This window comes from Spea bombifrons, chromosome 12 (genome assembly GCF_027358695.1).
Source record: "Spea bombifrons isolate aSpeBom1 chromosome 12, aSpeBom1.2.pri, whole genome shotgun sequence".
Taxonomy (NCBI): Eukaryota; Metazoa; Chordata; class Amphibia; order Anura; family Pelobatidae; genus Spea; species Spea bombifrons.
The window spans coordinates 1,054,493-1,076,904 of record NC_071098.1 but is presented as its reverse complement, the minus strand read 5'-3'; positions in this window follow the sequence as shown (position 1 = coordinate 1,076,904).

Here is a 22,412-nt window from a genome sequence, read left to right as displayed (position 1 = left end):
TGCCGTATATCACTCCCCTCCATTCAGGGTGCCCATTAGAATGAACTTTTTAACTGTTTGAAAGCTAGAGGGGTATTCAGACAGCATAATGGAATTGTACATATTATAATCTGATGGGTGTACGGCTTGGGGGGGGGTAATAATATGTAAGGACGGCTGAATGCCTAGTATCTCCCCATTATACCATCTGAAGACCCTTCCTGGTACCCCGACCATCGCGTGCTGTTGGGAATGCAGTTAATAGATGGGGTTTGGGCCAATCAGTGGGGGGGTTGCTCAAATTTAAAGAGGCATAAATAGTCCATTTTCTATGTAATTGACAGTTTTTGAAATGGTGAGCGCTGGGGCATCCATTTGGTCAATTTATTCAGTGGGAGAAAAGGCTCCGGAGAACCTGGGTGCCCTGATGATTTCTTCTCACCCCTACCTCTCAGAGCGCTTACGAGAGACAGCGGGAAGACAGAAAGTTGCCTCTAGCGAGAGTGGAAATGATGAGAAATGACCATTTTTCTGAGGCTGTGCCAGGGACGAGACGTCTCTGCTCATCCAGAGAAACCTATTGAGAAAAGAAATCTCTCAGACTGGGTCCCATCTGCAAAACGGGGCCTCGAACTGCGACGATCTTAACTCATTCACTGCCACCCTGTCATGGTATCAGCACTCAGCTCTAACCCCCTGTTGTAGGTCTGGAGACTTGGGCCATTACCCTATACCCACAAGCCTGGGGTCTGGGGCAGTTACTTTACACCCACAAGCCTGGGGTCTGGGGCAGTTACTTTACACACACAAGCCTGGGGTCTGTGGCAGTTACTTTACACCCACAAGCCTGGGGTCTGGGGCAGTTACTTTACACACACAAGCCTGGGGTCTGGGGCAGTTACTTTACACCCACAAGCCTGGGGTCTGGGGCAGTTACTTTACACCCACAAGCCTGGGGTCTGGGGCAGTTACTTTACACCCACAAGCCTGGGGTCTGGGGCAGTTACTTTACACCCACAAGCCTGGGGTCTGGGGCAGTTACTTTACACCCACAAGCCTGGGGTCTGGGGCAGTTACTTTACACCCACAAGCCTGGGGTCTGGGGCAGTTACTTTACACCAACAAGCCTGGGGTCTGGGGCAGTTACTTTACAGAAAACTGTCTGCATGCCAGTCACATCACAGGGCATCCTGAATACTTCCTTTTTTTAGACGACGGATGAATGATTAATATTCTTGGAGATCATACAAAGTTCATTTTGATAAAATTTGCGTGGATTCCATCTAAAAACACATTGAACGTTTACAGCGAGAAGGTGGCGGCGTCTCGCAGCACATCCACCAGAATAATATCCCCAGCAGGCAGCGCACCTCATCAGACTGGGAAGGGAAAAAATATGTCTTTGTCACGTCTTTTCCCCTCTTAGAGGAGGGGGGGGGGTGATTGATGCCCGGAGCAGGCTCGGCTGCGGCGGTGTTTTCATTTCATATTTATAAAACCTGGTGGAGACATCGATCAATTAGGTTCAGCTTTTTGTGACGCGGCGTCCAGCGCTGGGCTGTGAATCTGAGCTGAAGCTGTAATGTTTTGTTCGGTGAAACAATGTCGCACGTTTAAGTCTAAGCAGTGAAGGCCACCTCGATCCTAGGTTTAAAAAGCCCCCAAAAAGGGAGAACATCGGATTCCAGTCTATCGTATCAAATCCGTAGCTCAGTTTAATTCATAACACCAGAGAGTTTTATCTGCGGTCTCTACACGATTAACCACATCTACAAAGCCAACATCGAGACCAACGTTGAGGTCATCACCAAGGCAGAAGAATGGCGGCAGCCATATTTGATATATATCCAGTCAATGCTGGACTAAAATGTACCCTCTTTCTATATATATATAATGATAAATTGATAAAAAGATACATTTTAAAAAGTGATTTTAGCGCCATAGCAACCAATAGAATAGTCCCATTGGTTGCTATGACGATAAGACTTTTCAATCTTTGCGCAGATATTATTTTTTTATACATAAACCTCGTCATCTTTAATTTTTATGAACATATATCCTAGCCCTGACTGAGATCTGGACACGGAGAGAGGGAGAAGCTTAGCGTTAGCTGCATTCCCTTTTAAACCTTTTCTACCCACCAAGGGGAACGTCCCCAGGGTTGGGAGCGATGGATAATGCACAGTTAATAATGCATCGACTTCCATTGGATAAAATACAGGGAGCTGAATTATTAAGCAAGTGTTTTCTCCCTCCTCATTTTAATAAAGAGGGGGTTAGATCTGATCCCTGCTAAGGAACAAGCTGTATATCAGTTTTCAATTAAGAGCAGTTCCAGCCAAACTAATACCGCCGTACTAAACCGTCGCTAAATCACTGGGCTGTTATTGGGCGTGCAGGAGAAACGCTGCGTAGTCTGCTGGGGGAAGGGGCTCTGATTTGGGGTGATTTTATCATACAGAAGCAAAGTCCCTTTCAATGCTAATAAAACAAAAAAAGATACCATGTAGATAATAGGAACGATTAATTACCCCCATTAATAATTCACATCGCGTTGTAAATCTGCAATGGAGCCAACAGGCCGATCTCGACAAACAGTAACACGGATTTCCTTAGAAATGCCTGTTTTCCACCAGATTGCAGGCCACGTAGGAGAAGACTGGGTCCACACGCACAACCCATCAAAAAATTTAATCCATGAAAGGGCCAGTGGAACAGAAGAAACCACTGGTGGAAATCAGGTGAAGTTTGGGGCTTGGATCAGCTGAATATGGCGGTCACAGATTCAAATTACTCAAATACCAAAATGTTAGAAAAAAAATGCATCATCACATAGTGGGCGCAGGGTGTCAATTATGGGGAAAAATGCATGAAATATGGTTCTCCTTATAGGCCAGTGCCTAGAAAATGAGCCACTAATCCAAGAGGTCATGGAGCGAGCCCACTAGCCCAGGAGCTTACAGCACGGGCCTGCTGGTAATTCTCGGGCACTTCTTTCTTTAGTGAAGTTATTCTCGGTTATCATAAAATACAAGCGTAAAGCAGCTTTCCCCCCACAGTGTTGGGGTAACTGAAGGCTGGTAAGATATTTAAGCTCTATGCATACGCAGCACGTAGCCGAAGGGTTTGTGTTCTCCTTGACCGTGGCTGCTCATGTCACATTAAGAATGCGGCTGTTAAGTAGATAACGGAGCGTTCCCAGACCATGGACGTCTCTCGGTGAGTGCTTTTTATTTTGTTATGACTACAAAGCACTCTCTTCTCCTTTAATAGCAAATTAGAAGGATGTGCATACAATATTTATCCAATAAATGTGTTTCTGATGCGAATAACAAAACCCACAGTTTTATTAGTTTTATGTACATTTGCCACTTTACCAAATTCTTCATTATACAGATCGGTGTCCGCAATAAACCAAACGGTGTTTACAGACTAAAATAAGCAGAATATCTGAATGAGAAATCAGTCTTATATGTATGCCGCAGCCATGTTAACTCCTCCCCTTTAGTGGAAGCTGATTGGTTCTGGCAGATTTAGGAGGCGGGATAAGTTGAAAAAGTATAAGTCCTAAACAAACCTCTTTAACAATTACCCTAAACCACACCATTAACCAAACCACATCCCAGGTTTCCAGGACTTTGCAGAATTCTAATGATGTGACTTTTTATATAAAGCGATCCCGCCAAAGAGCAGACTTTAGCCCCCCAGGACGGGCCTGTCTGACCCCGCTGAGAAGCTCCTTTCTAATAAGGACATCATTATTTTACAGGCACAGTGAGCTAAGAGTTAAAAGTGATACATTTGGACAGCACCGGGATGGATAGTAGAGCTGCTGGCTTTTTAGATCATTTTTACAGCCCTAATCGAATCATTTACATTTATTTAGTGACAGCGGGATCCTATTGTAATGATTTACAAAGGTAAAATGAAAAGGCTGGATTTAATATTCACAGCTTCAAGGCCCAGCGTCTGGCGATCCCCGGCGCACAGTATGCGCTCGGCCTGCTCTATTCCACACGCGGCGACATGTTATATAAAATTACCGGCAGGAGTGGACGAGGCGGCCGGGGCGAGCATTGATCTACACCGGATCCTGTGTGCGGAGCATAAAGCGGCGCGCTAAATTAACAAAAAGGTGCAGCGATAGAAGGTCTGCTGACTTAATGGATTCATAATGACTTTTAAATTCCCGCTCGGGCAAGAAATAGCGTTCATTTTATAATTGCCTATAATTACACTTTTTTTCATAATCCGGTGCAGCCTTGCCGATGAAATCCGCGGCTCTATTATCAATCTTTTTAAAGGCTGGGACCCCTGCTGAAACTTTCAGACTTACATTATCTGTTATTCCTCCCATTTCATCTAGCACAGAAATACATCTTAACTCTTCTGGAGCCTGGTTAAACCCTGTCCCAGAATAAGGGGATATTTCCAGATGAGGAGAGAAGACACTGATAGCAGCGCCCAGGACCGTGCATTCTGTGATAACATGCGGTGTATACATACAAAGTAACGACGCATGTGCTATACAGACCGCTCCGCGCAACACTGTTACATGCACGGAATTCGTGGAGCAGCAAAGCGTAATAATACTTTACGGAATCATGAATGCGAATCACCAGTGGATATGATAGCGACTAGTCCAATTATATTGTCCAATTATACAGGTGGAAAATACTGGGGCCCGTGTAACTGGACCATAATGGGCAGAAATTCCCAAAGCCAGCTATATGCTGAAAAGAAGCAGAACTCCCTGCGCCAAACGCTTGGTTCATTCATGGAAAAGTATCCATCGAACGCTTTCTTTGATCTCCTAGTCGCTTGGCAAAATAATGGAAAAAAACACGCACAGATTGGTAAACAACCACAGACCTTGGCGGCCAATATTTCTGCTTTACAAATCTGGATAATATGTGGGTTGGGGTGGAGGAAACGATCTGCGAGCTGGCAGAAAAAGGAGTCCCAAATCACCCAACAGAATGCGCAGGGATGGAGGAGTATAATGTGGGTCTCTGCCCCGGATCACCTTCACAACACACGGTGACATCTGTGACTGTGGAGCTTTCACCCACAAACCCCCTGATTAGTGAATAAATAGTGAATCTTTTGAGGCTTTTGCTTGCCCGTTCTATAATAAATGCAGCAGAGGCCAGAAAGTGTAAAGCCTGCGCCATGAGATGGGTTGCGCAGGTCCGTCCACATTCGGCTTCCCGTGCGCTGCTCTGAATCCTACTCAGTGTTATTTAAAGAGACGTCGGCCCTAGAAGGTGCTCCGGTGCCTGGGCACGCCGGGTTTGGCCAGTATTTTGTTAGGGGTTTCATTTATGCATTTAATGATCCGCAGATCCTCAAATAAATTTGTGAAATAGCCATTTTTATTTAAAACCAATCGAAATTTTCTGTATAATTTAGGTATTTCCAGTCAGTGTTGGAACACCTTAGTTACTGCTCAGGGAGGCTTTTACCCACGCTATGTGAGACGCTTTCTAGTGTTATTTTCAGAGCCGGTGCACAGTCAGACTTAGAATAAATGTTCTTTTAATGCCATCTGTTTGGATCGAGTCCCAAGAAATGTTTTCTTCCCTTGTGACAATCAAGAGATGTAAAGAAAACATGTTTCTGGTGCCAAAACTGGACAAAGATGCAATTTCTTTCAAAAACATCCAATCACAAAGTCTTTGTGTGACTCCTTTTTGTAGCTTTGTGATGGGAGAAGACATCGCCCGATGGGGAGATGATGGCGCATGGATGGTAGAGAATGTAGCAAGCGTTGGAATGTTCAGATTTTGCTTTCTTGCTGTCGTTGGCTGTCCTCGTTCAGGCCGGACCTTCCCCCGGCGCAAATCCAGGCAACAAAATCCATGTCCTCATTTGGTTTTCGGATTTGAAGACTGTCTTGCTTAATTAAACATTTATATCAGGTACTAAAAGCAAAGTGTAAAAAAGGATGGATTTCTCTCGCTAATAAAAGAAAGAAATAGCTGCCCAGAAGAGCTTAATAATAATTAAAACCGTGAGCTAATGAAGTGCTCCTGGATGCATGGAGGGATTTTTCACTAACGCCGTACCTTTCATTTTCGACTCTCGTTCTTCTGGACCGCGGGGAGCTGTACAGAGGCATCGGGGCTTGAGGTTTTTCCATTTAAAGGATGAACATTACAAACAGAAATGGGAATGGCTTCCATCATGGGCTATTCTAGGAAATTAGTATTTTGTGGGTTTTAGGGATCAGCTGCTAGTTTAACCCTTTTAAGATAAAATGAAAAAGCACAAGCAGTAGTGGAATAAACCATGCGCGGTGTGTAGGGCAAGCATCCTTTGTCATTGCTGTCGCTGAGCTGTAGGACCCTTACAGGCATTGGGAGCAGATGTAATATGTGGCGACCCGTTGGGTTTGAGGTTACATTACGGGTCATGCTTAAAATTAGTTTTTGTAGTTAAAACTTCACAGATTTGTCCAAAAAATGTAAGCAAATCATTTGAACCAGAATTGTAACCATGTTTCACGCTGCAGTTAAAGTAAGATTCCACTTTTGTTTTTTATCTTCATGAATTATCTTTGCGGGGCTTATACAATGAATCTCATTCCTCTGATACAATGCAAAACCGCTGGATGGAAATGGTTTCATAATGTAATGGAGAAGGCCAAATCCAAAGAGCCGACAGACTGAGCACCGGACCAAGCCATTGTATTTCTGCAGGATGCCCCAGGGGTCTGGAGTTGTATTCTCTACACGAACCCAAAGATGGGGGTCAGGGGACAAAGTCAAAGGGTTAGCCCATCGCTCCAATGTAGTGTTTTGCTACTTTACCTGTGTGTGTAATCCATTTCTTTAATGTTATGACTGCAAAACACAGACGGTTATTTTTATGGGAGAAGCACAAAAACCTACTAGTTCTCTCCATAAAGAACAGAGGCACGTATGTGCTAAATACCCTGTACATTGGTACAAAAAAAGATAAAAAATTCCTCATTTTTCAAAGGCCAGGAAGCGGGCGCTGTCATTTTGTATAGAAATGAAATGAATGGCGCTCTGCGCTTCTGTATTAAAAAAGAAGAAGAATAGTGAAAGAATATTTCCACTATTGAAGAGCAGAAAGGTTTCATTGATTCCAGTTTAAGAGATCCAGAATACCGTAATCTAAGCAAATTGTCTGTGCTGTATTGCTGCGCTCGGCACAGATGAAAAAACATTGAAGAATATACAGGCAGAACGGGGCAGCTGAAATCCGGGGCCAGGATGAAATGATTTTTAATTCTGACTTCACAGAATTATCTGCCATTGTAACTTTTTATCTATTGATTACACTTCATCTCGCTGTCTGATGACTCTGTATAAGAGACGGCAGAAAGCTCTATCATCCCGAAGGAAAGGGAGCTGATCGTTAAATGTCCGTAGAGCGCTCGGGAAGCAGGCATCTGCTGGGGGTGCAGGGTACCTGAGTGGGGTATATTTAATAGGTGTATTCACTAAGGTGTTTGGGGAGCAGAGCTTAGGAGGAGGGACTTTAAACCAAATCCCGCTATAATTGGGACTCAGGGTAACTGGATGACTATTTGGGGGGCATCTTCCCTTAAAACGGTTAAAATGTGACCATAACATCTGCTACTAAACGTTTCTTGCTGTCATCCACGGATCATTTTTATTTTTGTGGCTAATTGTTATGTGCAGAAATCGCTGCAATGAACTGCATCCCACAATGGGGTAAAACACGCCATTTTTACCCCTCCAATGGCAGAAGCAAACTCTGAAGAAGATACTAGATGAGCCGCGCACGATGCCGAGGGAGTGAAGATGACCCAGTTAGACGCGATATTATAGGGTTAAAAAGTAATCATAATGATTAGATATTTGAAAAGGTTTTATTGGCGGGCAAAAAGTTCCCTTCGCGGCCAGACTATCTGCTGTAATACAGAATGTACATTACCTGAATCTTTTTAACATAAGTGGCAATAAAAAATAAATTGGTTCCAGACAGTAGGGTCGCTCGGAAAGCAGAATGCGTATTTAATAGTCCATTTTTCTCCTTCTTCCGTGAACAGCAGCCTCTTCTTTTACAACGTCTTCGGATTATTCCTACCACAAAAAGGTTCCTGTGATTAGACGACCGGGGGGTCGGAGGGATTGCGCGCTGGGTCCTAATGTATTGCTCTCCCATTACGAGAACATCTCCGTCAAATATCTGCCAGCAGACCCTCAGATCTCGCACTTGAAGGTTACAGGATCCTTTTTACCTTTTAATGCCGGCAGATTGCCACCTCTGCTGAAACAAGCCCATAAAGGCAATGGCACGGAAGAACGAGAAAGGGAAAGAGACAATGCAAGGACGCCGACGTGTGTGCAAGATTATTATCCTCGACAAATGTAATTATTCGAGGTGTTTGTGTACCAGATTTACTATTTTAAAACCTAATTTTTTCTTTTACAAAAGTACAAAAGTACTAATTCTTACAGAATTCAATAACAGATAAAGTGCTGGATTCTAGAGAGAAAACATCTCCAAAAATTGTAAACTACAGGAAAAGACTTTAAAAAGCCGCAGATTCGAGCGGCGCCCATCAGCGTAACAGAAACGCGGCCATAACGCGGAATGCAGCTCAGAAATCTGTAAAAAGTATAAAGTATTGGATCGGGCAGCGGCCCAGAAGTCACCGAGAGCAGTCTGCACGCAACCTCTGAAACGCAGCATCTTACGCATGAGATAGAAATGCGGGGCTTTGCGCAGGTTGCAGATGTTGCTGTGCCAGGGAGAGGGTTTAAATAATACAATGTAATTATTTTGTATCCTCTGTGTTTCCTCCCCTGCTGGCTCGGATAAGTCTACAGGGCTTAGAAAGGACGCTGCTGGGGACGAGGTTCAGAGAGCGCGAGGTGACAGCAGGAGACGTGTGGGGGGGCAGCGAGCGGCAGATGTGCGCTACCCATAGGATTAATAGCGGATCAGCAAGCAGATGCCCGGATTTGATTCTTTTCCCACTTACACATGTTTTATTCCCGATTTGCGTTTGATATTTTCCTCGCTGTGCCCGCACCCTCCTGTGCTGTTATTTCAGCGCCCGGCGAGCACTCCTGACCTCTAAGCAGCCTCGTGGCATTCAACAGATCTCAATTACTGGAGCATCTCGAAGCCGCCAATGATTTCCATCTTTCTCCTCCACGACAGTCTGAATTACAGTCTAATGTTTAAAAAGTGATCTAAAGGACCTGTAGCTTCAGAACATTCATCTAAATGCAGAACATTTCCCCCCAGGCGGGAACTACGCCTCACAAATGGACAACACTCCAGCTGCTAAAGAACCCTATTCCCACAATCCTCATCCAGCATAGTGTCTTTGCCAAGGCATCATGGGAGTTGTACACCCTTCTCCCCTAAATGCCGCGGCACTCGTCATTCTTTTGGATTAAAAAAACAAACGAGAGGTGCGCAGATTATTGGGGGTGAAATGGCTTTTACGATTGTTAATGTAGTGAAGCAGTCTCCCCAGCGTCTGCTGCAGTTTGTATCACTGTGTAGAAATAAAAGATAATAATATGGATTAATAATAATTAGACCATATTATTTAATAATAATTAGACCACCCCATATACCGGCTTGCATGCCGGGCTCTCTCCACGTATCGGTTTATCTTAGTCTGTCATTTCTCGTCTTGTCGGACCCGTTGAATATATGGATTGTGAGAAGCGCTGCGTAAATTTGTGGCGCTATATAAATAATAGATAATAATAATTATACCAGCGGGGTTGGATATAAAGCTAGGGCCTCACATGATCACAGCTGCAATATCTCTTAATTATTAATTATGCAAGCTGCTGTCCAATCACAGGGGGGTGAAGTCCCCAGGGGTGTGGCCATAAATTGACTTTCATGTTAATTATTTATTTTCTCTTAAAATCCACCTTCTTCCCTTTAAATTCCCCGTCTATTTCGAAAGGACTCTGCACAGAGGATTGCCATCGCCTCGGCCGCCTTATTATAATCATGTTTCAGTTTAAGTTGCTTTATTACCAATTAGCGTTAACTTTTTAGAGAACTTCCAGACTTCCAAGCACCGTTTTTAAGAATTATGCACAGTTCTCTTAGTCTGGTAAAATATTCTGATAATAATTCCCTGTGTGACATTTAAGCGTGCGCCATTTGAAAAGAACATCACATAAAGCCATACATTACAGTTATAAATGAGGACCCACCTCTGCCCCGTGTGTGGGTTTCGGCTGCGAGATCTGATTTGCAGCAGACAAAAATAGAAATTAAATGCACAAAGTTCAGGCTGCATCCAATTACAATCAGCGAGGCCGGTATAAGCGCCAGAGGAAGGAGAACTTCTCAAAGCTTCTAAAATCATTTGCTAAGAAGTTGTTTCAAACGCAGGGTTTGTTCGCTGCTGCGCGTCTGAATGATGACGACGGCCAGACTTTGGCTGTTAGGCCATCCGTAACGCTGATAATGAAAGCTGGAATTTAATTTTGTATGCAGGAGCATAACTAAAATCCACAGGGCCCTGGTGTGAAAATTCCCCCGGGGCTCCCAAACAACTTGTCTGTGCCATCATTGCCCCCCAACACCTGGCCTTTGCCATCATTGCCCACAAACAACTTGACTGTGCCTTCTTTGCGGTGCGGTCCAGGTGAGAAAGGCCCTTTCTAAACTATTCTGAATCGGTACGAGGAGACATGAACAGGACGTCGACCCCTGTGCTGGATCCATCTATGGGGGCATCAGTGCCCCCTATCTGTGACCTGGTCAGATCCTTTCTATTAAGATCTCTTTAAAAAATGACTTCCCTTTAATATTTCTCTATATGCAGAAGAGATTCCTTCCCATGGTCTCCCAGGATCTCCAAACTCATAACCTCACTCTTGCTGGTCCGGAAAGTCTCAGGCAAGCCATATAACACCGGAAAATGGCTGCTACCCTGTCCAAGGGGTAATATATTAATTGGGTTACAGATGGGCGATTTGCGTTCCCCTAGATGCTACATGGATGCCAAAATCACGCTAGTCACCGCACGCGCACACAGCAGGTGACATTCTATGGACTTTAGGTCGCCATCACTATAGGTCCTAATGAGGCTTCCATTGAGCCTATGGACAGTCCTGTTACCCTGACTGAGCGCCTCCTAGTGTCTCATTGAGGAAATGGCAGGCTGGAGCAGAAACAACGCAAAGTGTTTAGAAATGTGATGGGCTCAGGAGCATAAAGCTGCAGCTGTCAGGCCTCTCTGTCGCAGGTAATTAGGACGCACAATTAGTCTGAGAGTAAAACATACACAGTTCCTGGTTATTTCATGCTTCTACATAAAAGGCCCAGAAACCGCCTGAGGCAAACAAGTACACGGCGATTACGCTGCAGTCGCGCAGGCACCGGGCCTGGAAAACTAACATCATTCACTGTATAGAAAACAGCGGCACCCTCTAGTATTCAGCAAACATCCTCGTCACACGGCGGGAGTTGGTTTGTACTCGTCATTTTACTGCCTTTTTTGCCCCAGATATCCACTGAAGGAGGAGTCCGACAAAAGGGTTCAGTCGGCAGGATGAGGAGCAAATGCTTGCAAATCAAAGGTCTGCGGCATACCTCCCAAGTGTCCCTCTTCAGTGTGGCCGGTCCCATTTTGGACTCAAAATCCCCTGATACCCTTCTCTCCACCCTGCTGCCCCTCTTTTCTAGGAGGTCAGAATGTTTGCTGGGTTTGAGGGTATCGCTGCCCTAAAAGCCCCGATACAATACAATCTTCTTCTAAATCCCCCACTCAGTTACACAAATTCCCCAACAAAGTCACATAATAAGTCTGGGTAAAGCCAAATTCCAGCCACGCCTCTAACCACACCCCCTAAAACAAAAGTGCCCGTCTTGCCCAATTGAAATGTTGCTTCGCTTTATCTGGTTACTTGAAGTATTTTTACATTTCCATTTAAATAAAAGCCCGTGCCAGCGTACCTCCGCTTCTGGGGTGTTCCGGGGGCCGGGATCCAGCTGGCAGAGGGATGAATTGCCCAAACTATCTTGATGCTTTCCTCTTCATTATTGTTCTGGACACCTATAGGAAAAAAATATAATAATCACAATCCCTGCGACAAACTGATTTAATTAGCGTTGTTCATCTTTCTAACTCGTAAAACTGCAGAAAATGATGTTATTTTTTGTTGTAATGTGTGATATAGTAACATTTCAGAACATATAGTACAAAAAAACAGAGAAAAACACCGACTACAAAATTAAACTCATATTTCCCAGGTGCCGTCCCGTCTCTGTACCTGGAAAACACGAGTTCCCGATGCCGTATCCTCCAAGGACCCGAGCTTTCTGCTGTAAATTAAATTGTGTACGCAAAACGTGCAATGATCTTAGTATTAAATCACAAAACAGACACACAGCGAATATAACAGCAGATTATGCTGCACTCGGCGTTCACACAAACTCGTTATTAACCGGCGGATACATTCTGTTAATTGTAACCAAAAATGATTAGGAGTCACAGCAAATGTCCTATAGGTTACTGGTGATACTCCATGCCCTGTCCCCAAATCCAAACCTCCTTTATGTGATTCGGATCTAACGAATAAATATATTGCGCATGCGTACGATTAGTACATTGCTCCAGGTGAAATATGTCTCGTGTGCCTCTATCCTACAAGCGCTTGGCGACAGACATGGAGGACACGAGCCTCTGACTAGTTCACCAGTCCGGCCGGGATGTAAGGAGTTAAAAGGGGAGAAAGAATCAGAGACATGTTGCAGTAAGGGGAGGGTGATTTTATATCTATGTTTGCGAAACATACAGAAACACACAATGTATCTCCTGAGAATTGTTTAAGACCCTGCCTCGCGTGACCCTGGTCATTACGATGCGCGGCATCAATCAGTAAATAACATGTATCCCAGTAACGTCTTCGTTGGCTCAAATAACACGGCCAGCAGGTCATGCCCATGGTTTGGCAGCCTTTTCCCCCGATGGGCCGCAGCTAATGCCATCCTATGGCAGCCGGTTACAGGAGGATATGCAATGGCCGTGTATTCCTCTGCTTCTCCGAGCAGATCTAGCGCTGAATAATCCCCTCTATATAACAAACTAATTATTAACTTTCTTTCCCTTTTATCTCTTTCTGTCACAGCGGCTCAGAGAGAGCAGCCGGTGGGGACTTGGGGTACTTATTAAGGAGATAAAGCCACATGAACGTATCCTCCCAGGCTATTTATTATAGGTATTATTTACTGGAAGGAAGCGCTCCAATCTTTCAGCCAGGAGTTTCCTCCAGCATGTTATAGATTCACGAAACTGCTGATTCTGGAGCGGGCAGAGATAAAGGAGTGAAATCGCTTAAACGCACGCGCCTCGCGTGGGAAGCCATTTAATTCATTCGGAGAATACGTTTACATAAGGACCACGGGCAACATCAAAGCTCCAAATAAATCCTCTCGGACGAGCGCGGCCGCAATCATCTGATATATAAACACTTATTTATTCCATAATAGGATGGAACACGATGGTTCCTGGTGACATTTCATCGGTCACTTCTATTTTTTAAGTAGAAAACAAGCACAACACAATGAGTAATAAGGGCAATTCTGGTGCAATTTGGTAAGAGTAGAAAAATGAGCATAAACATTCCATTGGTTGCCATGGTGATTGCACCACTTTTACCTGTTTGCCCCAGAATTGGTCTTTAAATATAATGCCAAACATATTTGTAGGCAGAGTGCTTGCGAAGATCACGAGTATTTGTCGAACTCCATTCTAATAGTAAAGGTCTGCTCCGGGACGAGGACCTTTCTGAGAGGGTCTACATTAGCGTTCCTGTAATATATTATTTGATTCATTATATATGTTGTTTTCTTTTTTAGGGAAAATCGTACGGAATGTCACGCGTTAACAAATGAATATAATTCTGCCTTATATTTGAAATAGAAATGAGATCACGGAACTCCCGGGGATTTATTGGTGGGTTACGGTTTTAATGAATTCTTCTGTAAGGATAGGCTTTACAGATCGAGAATTTTTAGAAAAGAGGAAATGTCATCCGCAGACAAGTAAATTCATAAGAGCCTCAGAAACATGAAATATTAGCAAATACAACAGCAAAAGGCAAAGTATTACGTGACCCAATACAGAGTATCCATTCCCAATGAACACAAATTCCTAATACAAAGTGTCCAATAGCTGTGAGCGCGCGATGTTCTGATCCTTTATACTCAGGAGTTCAGAGCGGGATCCGGATCTACAGGCAGCTCCCAGGGTCCGGTCTGTGGAGGGTTTAGGACCAGTAATGAGTCCCTGCAAAATGAGACAGAAAACACTGGCTTTGATTCCCACGCTATAAGATCATATGTTTTATCACACGTTTATCGCATCACACCGGCCAATCACACGTTTTCCTTTTTTTTCTGGACAAATATACAAAGCAACATGTGATCAGAGAAAAGCACACAGAGCATCTCGACGTTCTTACCGTTTGTTTGCGCATGCATGTTTGGAGTAGGTCTTCTTTAGACTTGAACACAATATCTGTAAGTCGTGTCGATTCAGCTGATTTTCCGGCGCGTGCCGCTCACCCCAGTCCCTCGCTGCTTGGAGTCGGAGGATATGGCAGTAGTTGCAGAAATCCTGCCCTCAAGGACCCATTAAGAGCAGGTTAATTAATGTTAATGACCGAGTCTCTACGATGCTGAGGTTAGGAACATTTTGTATTGTCTGTGTCGGCTGAAAACAATTTTCCTCGGAGCTGGGTGTATTTAACCTGCCGTTTTCTTACCTGCCGCTCCTGTGATCTCGATGGCCAGCCCTGTACTACTCTTTGGACAGTAAATTTTGGCTTTCAACACACTGTGCGCTAATGGGCCCCCTCGGTTTTGGGCCCTGAAAATACATCCTTTTTTCTCTCTCTCTCTAAATGATTTATATGTTACCAGTATGTATACCTCCGGCAGCTTTAACCTTCAGGCCATTATAATGCTGAATATAGGAACAAGAAGTCATTCCAAATACACAAAGAAACTCTTAAGTGGAAACAGGTTGTAGAAAATAAACAAACGAATTCTATATACAATTGCAATGTAATGAAATATAATTTAAATGCAGTGAAACAAACTATACAAAATGCAAATAAACAAAACATTGGTTTCCTTGTTAGTGTAACAACTTAATAAATAATATATCTATCTCCCCGGGTCACACATGAGATAGCCGGCAGCAAATCGCCCACCTGTTTCCAAAGTTACAAAAGCAGGGCATCCGCCCGGAGCCTGCCCATCCAGTCCCTCCGCGTTACGTGCTGGTGGAATATTTTTTTACAGAATGGAAAAAAGAGCAATTTTCAAAAGTGAAAACAAGCTGAATTTAGTTTTTTTTTAGTGGCTCACAATCAAAAACTGAATCAAGCGAGGATTTTTTTTATTAAGTCTCAGTGGGCGTCAGAAATTAAAAAGCTTTCTAATGGTTTACCAATAAAAGCACTCAAAGGATTAAAGCAATAATAATCTGCTTCTTATTTTAAAGTGCGAGCTGTAAATAAGACAGAAATAGTATTGTATAAAATAGTCCAATTTGCCAGCGTGCAGCAATTCTGTGTTTGGCTCCAAGCTTTGTCCACTTAGAGCTCGTTGACACACAAAGGCTGAAGTGCCAGTCACAGACCGAGCGTGACGACTCGAGCGAGAGAATTGCAGGAGTGGGGCAGGTAAACCGTTAAGACAAAGCAGCGGCGGCGGCAATTACTAGGGCTGATATAAATAGGCAGTAGGTTCGAATAAAACATGGGAGCAGAAAATGTCTGAACCCAACCTTCCAAACGGAGATATCCCTCTGTGATAAATGGGGCTTTATTTATAAGATTTAGAGCTTGGTAGGAGTGAATAAACAGCAAACGATTACTATTTGTGTATCTAATGATATTTCTGATCTGGTCAGCGGAGAGGTAACGTTTCCCGTCAGCGGGATGGATACAGAGGGGAGACACAGAGGGGAGACACGACTGACACGATTGACCTGTCGCAGGTCCCACTCATTAGATTATCCTCAGCTTAGTGCAAACTCCCGAGCGCCTTGCTTTGGCTCCTTCACCTGTTGGCCAAAGAGTCTTCTTGCCGATGTCGGGCAGATTTAGCACAGCTTTATGCTGCATTCCTTAGCAAGTAGGTGGCTGTCAAGAAGATACGAAGGGGCTTTCAACAGCCTGGCCCCGGGACGTGAGACAGAAGGAGCCGTGGCTTCGGGTACTTTTGCTGCTGACTGTGAGCTTTAAGATTACGATTCCAGATGTTCTGCCAGAGGCACGTCAGATGTCTCTCATCCACCGTGCTTTCCTGCTCACTGCATTCGGAAAAGTGATTTCTACTCACAGACTATCCCGTGTGCCACCTTAACAAAATCCTCCTCTTGATGGAAACGCATGGCTTTCAGACAGGTTGACCTTTCACCCATAATCCACTTCTCTTCCGAAACACGCCAGAGTTATATGATCTCTGCATACGGACGCTGGAGTCGGAAAACTCTTGTGTTATCTTAGGATACATTAAAATCTATGATCTACTTAAAATAATCAATTGTGTTAAGTAAAAATGCTTAGCGGCGATACCATTTCCACCGAGGACTGATAGATAAGTGATACGCGATACTTAGCATCCTTAGATCCCTGTCAGAAAGATGGCGCTGATTTAACCCAGAACTGTTTCCAGCCGCCTGAACCCGGAGCTGGTTAATATATGACATCATACATGCACATACAACGCACATGACAGCACTTGGACCAGGACAATCACCGCAATGGCTGGGCCTGCACTCAGTATTAATCTGGGTGACCAGATAACGAAGTCCTGTTAATGTACAGCAAAGAACACACAACAAATCGAAAAGAATGCACGCAACAGCAAAATATTCAGCACCACAACATGCTAGAAATCATAGCAAAAAAAACACACAAAAAGTGTAAACTGCAACAAAAAAAAGGCACTGTGCGACATCGCTGCAGACTCACGTCTGTGCAAAACACTTTCTGTTCGCATCCTTTGCATCTCTCTCTCCTCGCCTGATGAGTTGACCTCGGGTTTTACCATTTTTATAAAACGATTGGAAACGTATAAACTGAAGATAAAATCAAATCAACCTATAATGCGCGTGACCGAAATTAGTGAGAGGCAGAGTTCCGCGCGGTGGCGTGATCTAATAGCGGGCGCTCCGTGTGCGGCGTGTGCGATGCCGCGTGGGATGTAGATACAATGCACGGATAACACTGGCCAGTCGTGATTTTTTAAGATGTTACGATTACCGCCAGCTAAAGAAAGTTTTACATTCCTCTGAATGGCGACAACAAAAGGAATATTAATAGAGAATTCCTGGGGGACGGGCAGTGTCGGTGCTTTTGTCTGACCTGGTGGTGTTTGGGGGGTATAAGGAGGGTGCGAGCGAGAGCCTGCGCAGCCTTTTGTTGAGCAGCCTGCCGGGGTTAGCATTGTTCTCCTTGGCATATGGTTTAACTGATAAAAAAATGGAATAAGATTGCGACCTGTGGAACCGAATGGACAACTTCAGAGACAAACAAAACAATGGGATGAGTGTGTGTCAGGCTGCCTTATCTCTGCGGCTTGTTGACATTTGTGTTGCGCTCACTCAAAGAATGAAAGACATCCGGAGCAACCTACCACGAGCTTTCCTTCTACAAATTATACACTCACACATACACAACACCACATGCCGACACACACACTCACTCTATCACCATACATGAACACACACACATACTAATACTATATGCCGACACACACACTCACGCTAACACCATACATGAACACACACACTAATACTATATGCTGACACACACACTCACTCTATCACCATACATGAACACACACACATACTAATACTATATGCTGACACACACACTCACGCTAACACCATACATGAACACACACATACTAATACTATATGCTGACACACACACTCACTCCATCACCATACATGAACACATACTAATACTATATGCTGACACACACACTCACGCTAACACCATACATGAACACATACTAATACTATATGCTGACACACACACTCACTCCATCACCATACATGAACACACACACATACTAATACTATATGCTGACACACACACTCACGCTAACACCATACACGAACACACACACATACTAATACTATATGCTGACACACACACTCACGCTAACACCATACATGAACACACACATACTAATACTATATGCTGACACACACACTCACTCCATCACCATACATGAACACACACACATACTAATACTATATGCTGACACACACACTCACGCTAACACCATACATGAACACACACATACTAATACTATATGCTGACACACACACTCACTCCATCACCATACATGAACACACACACATACTAATACTATATGCTGACACACACACTCACGCTAACACCATACATGAACACATACTAATACTATATGCTGACACACACACTCACTCTATCACCATACATGAACACACACATACTAATACTATATGCTGACACACACTCACGCTAACACCATACATGAACACACACATACTAATACTATATGCCGACACACACACTCACGCTAACACCATACATGAACACATACTAATACTATATGCTGACACACACACTCACTCTATCACCATACATGAACACACACATACTAATACTATATGCTGACACACACACTCACGCTAACACCATACATGAACACATACTAATACTATATGCTGACACACACACTCACTCTATCACCATACATGAACACACACATACTAATACTATATGCTGACACACACACTCACGCTAACACCATACATGAACACACACATACTAATACTATATGCTGACACACACACTCACGCTAACACCATACATGAACACATACTAATACTATATGCTGACACACACACTCACTCTATCACCATACATGAACACATACTAATACTATATGCTGACACACACACTCACTCTATCACCATACATGAACACACACACATACTAATGCTATATGCTGACACCACGATTATAATAAGCACCTCGTAGCCGAGGATGATGTCAGAGTTCCAGGTTCCGTCAAGAAAAAGCATGTTGGGGTTACAGATATACAGGGATTATGGGGTAGAGTTTGATAGGAAACTCATAGAGTATTCCTGCAGGATGGACCGTTCCATTGGTTGGTAAGAAGCCTCACCTGCGCATGCACGTCCTACAAGTGCTGGTGATGAACCCAACAAGAAACCACCTTCAGGCAGATGGCGCTGCCCGACCCCCCATACCAACTGTTATCCAGAGCCACTGAAGTGATCGACAACGAGGCTCCTTCCTATTTCTACCGCCAAGCGTCGGGGACTCGTCGGAGCCTCTCTCGTGCTTCTTCAATGCATCATTTTGGGACACATTTTTGTATTTTTGTCAGCGGCATCTTGGTTGCTTAGTAACCAGATACTTGGATACCAATCATGGGAGGCATTTAACATGATGTTCCTGTCACTTGATTTCTTGAGACCCTTAAAGGGATATAAATATTTATAAAGCTTTCTGGCTTCATTATGAAACCTCCCAGTCTGTTACTTGTCTATTGATGATTATATGATGTATAAACATATTTATGAAACGATATCCTCTTGGCTTTCGCTGTATACGTTATAATGCGTGCCATTATACCCTCATTTATTTAAATGCGGCATCTGTAAATGTCACCCGACAGCCGGTGCTTTGTACCAAGTGAAGTGTCACTTTACTATGAGCGGCCGGGAAAGTGCCAGGAGATGTCAGATATTTATATGTCAAGTGCCTTGTCCCTTCAATCTGTCTAGGTCGTTCTTCACTGCTTCCTCTGTGATGTAACACAAGTGTTGTGATATCATTGATGTCTTCCATGGGATGTCGCTTATGTCCCATGTATAGGGAATGTATGAGGTCATTAATGTCCCGTAGGGAGTGTATGAATGATGTCATTGGTATCTTATGCACAGGATGAAGGTGATGTCACTTATGCCCCATGCACAGGGTACGTATGATGTCAGTTGTTGCTCATCAAGCTGGTGCGACCCTATTGGAAACCCATTGGCGATGTTGTCCTTCCATCGTCCGTCTGCTGCACGGAATACAGACGCTCCGGATATTTCATTATTTGTGATCTCTGGCAGTTTTCATCCTTGTTACACGTGGGTCAGACATAAGCAGATCACGGCTTAGTGCAGGATTATTCCAGGCCTACAGCTGATGGAAACAATAAATACAGTATGTCCGAAACTGGCAAATGGAAAGCCCACGCGATTTGTGATGAGAAAATCCCGGCCGGCTGTTTTTAGGCAAACACTATTAGATGTGACCTCTTGTCTGCAGCCGGGACTCTCTTACCGGGTTATTAGTTCTGAGAGCGGCAGCTCTGGATGCATAATCCGTTCGCTAATCACACATATTGGTTTTAGAGACATTGCGGAAACGCCGAAGCAGCATTTAACCAGCGGCATGACTTGGAGACGGCAGAGGACGGCGTTCAGCTGCCGTAATAATAATAATAATAATGTCATTTTTTACTTCGGAATGTTGACTTAAGCTTTAATCAGTTTAGGGTCAAATGAGGCAGAAAATTCATAGATGTCTGCATTGGCTTAAATGTAACTGGTCGAATTATACTCGCTCGCTGCGGAGACCGCGAACCAAAGCAAGCGTATTATATCCGGTACGCTTTATTCCCAAGCCTCACCTGCCATGCCGGCCAGGGGGGAATAGAAGGAGCGCAACGAGACCTTTGGATCAGTATGTGAAAGATAGCATATGCGCTGCGGGGTTCACTCATAAATAGTGTGGAATGTCTTTCCGTTATATCGCGGGGCAGCGACTGTCCCCCTGAGTGTGAAATAGGGGGCTGCAGCCTACTCCAGTACTGCGTATTTTCTGATATATAATGAGAATCGTACGCTGTGCCAAACTCACATTTTTATATTTAATGTACACTGATCTGGGGTTTTTACCTCCTGCCGCCGAGGGAGGCCTTGATCGCTTAGCATACTCTATGGTAAAAGAGAGGGCTCGTCCGCGCATGCGTGCACATCCATCCTGACGGTCATATTTGTGGTTTATATGTATGCCAATACCACGCATAATGTGAACTCTCCTTTTAACATAAATTGTAATCTATGCATATGCTAAACAAACGTACAGATGAAAAAGTTTGATACCACAAAGCCATAGAATCCATTTCTGAGATGCTGGAAAGACATTGCTAATTGGGGCAAAAAATCCATTATGCGTTCAGCGCATCTTCGTTATCCCTTTAAACAAGTGACATGCTTGGGACTGAAGCGTCCGCGCATGCCTGGCTGACCCCGAGCTGGCCGGTCTCGGTCTGAGGCTGCCGGTCACTCCATTCTGCCCCCCGTCCCCCCGTCGTAGAGTAGTGCAGAGTATGTGGTGCTTTAAAACGGCTCGCAATTAAGCAGCTGCCCAACGAGAACAGAAATAACAGCCTGAAGATGACAGTGACACGCAAACATCGGCTGGCAATAAACACGGCTCTGCGCTGCACGCTGGGTTCTGTTAGCCGGTAATTTCCCCTCGTATTGTGATCATAAGTACATTAAAAAGCCAGCGTTGTAATTACAGACTGTGTCCAAAATAAAGGAGCCAAAATGTCAGACGTTAAAAGCATTTTGGAGAAACATATTATCCGCTTGTTCCCCTGGGGCCGCGGGCTACAGGCGTATAGATGGGACTCGCTGTATGCCGCTGGCCGGGGATCCTGGACACGCATGTTACGCTTTTTCTGGACGAATGAATATTTCCGCGTTCTACAGAATTCTGTATTATTTTAGGAATTTGCAAGCTGTGTAGCGTTTTTGTAAGCGGCCCAGCAGCTGCAGCGTGAAGCCCCTTTAGGTGGCAGGAATTTAGCTCTTGATAAACATTTCCTAAGCCCTCCGTTTACACGGGGACCTGCGGAGGCATCACATTCACCGGGTTAGCAGCTGCCAGTGATCTTAAAATCATAAGCGCTTTATAAATCCCCGCTGACAGCCTGTCCCAGAGAGCAGCGGGGGAGACGCTTCTGAGCAGAACTGATTATTAAACTGCTCATTCTGCCTTCTCATCGCCATCATAAAGCACGACTGTCACGCGTGTGGCCACCGGAACCCAGGGGCCGACCTGCAATGTGGAATGAAGAGGTTAACGGGGGGCGCTTGTTACTAAAACCTTCATTATTAGCCTTTATTTTCTCTGGTTTGGGATACAGCCAACGGAGAGGTGGAAACATCAAACACGCATAGAATGAAACAAATAATGCGCGTTTATGATTTCTATAAAGCCTGTTTTGGAAAGAGAAGACTCAACACCAGCCTTCAGAACCCGCATTTCTATTGAGCTAAAAAATGACACAATGAATATGTAGAGTGAAGGAGCCAGACTTACAGAGAAGGTGGTAGATAAGTGGAA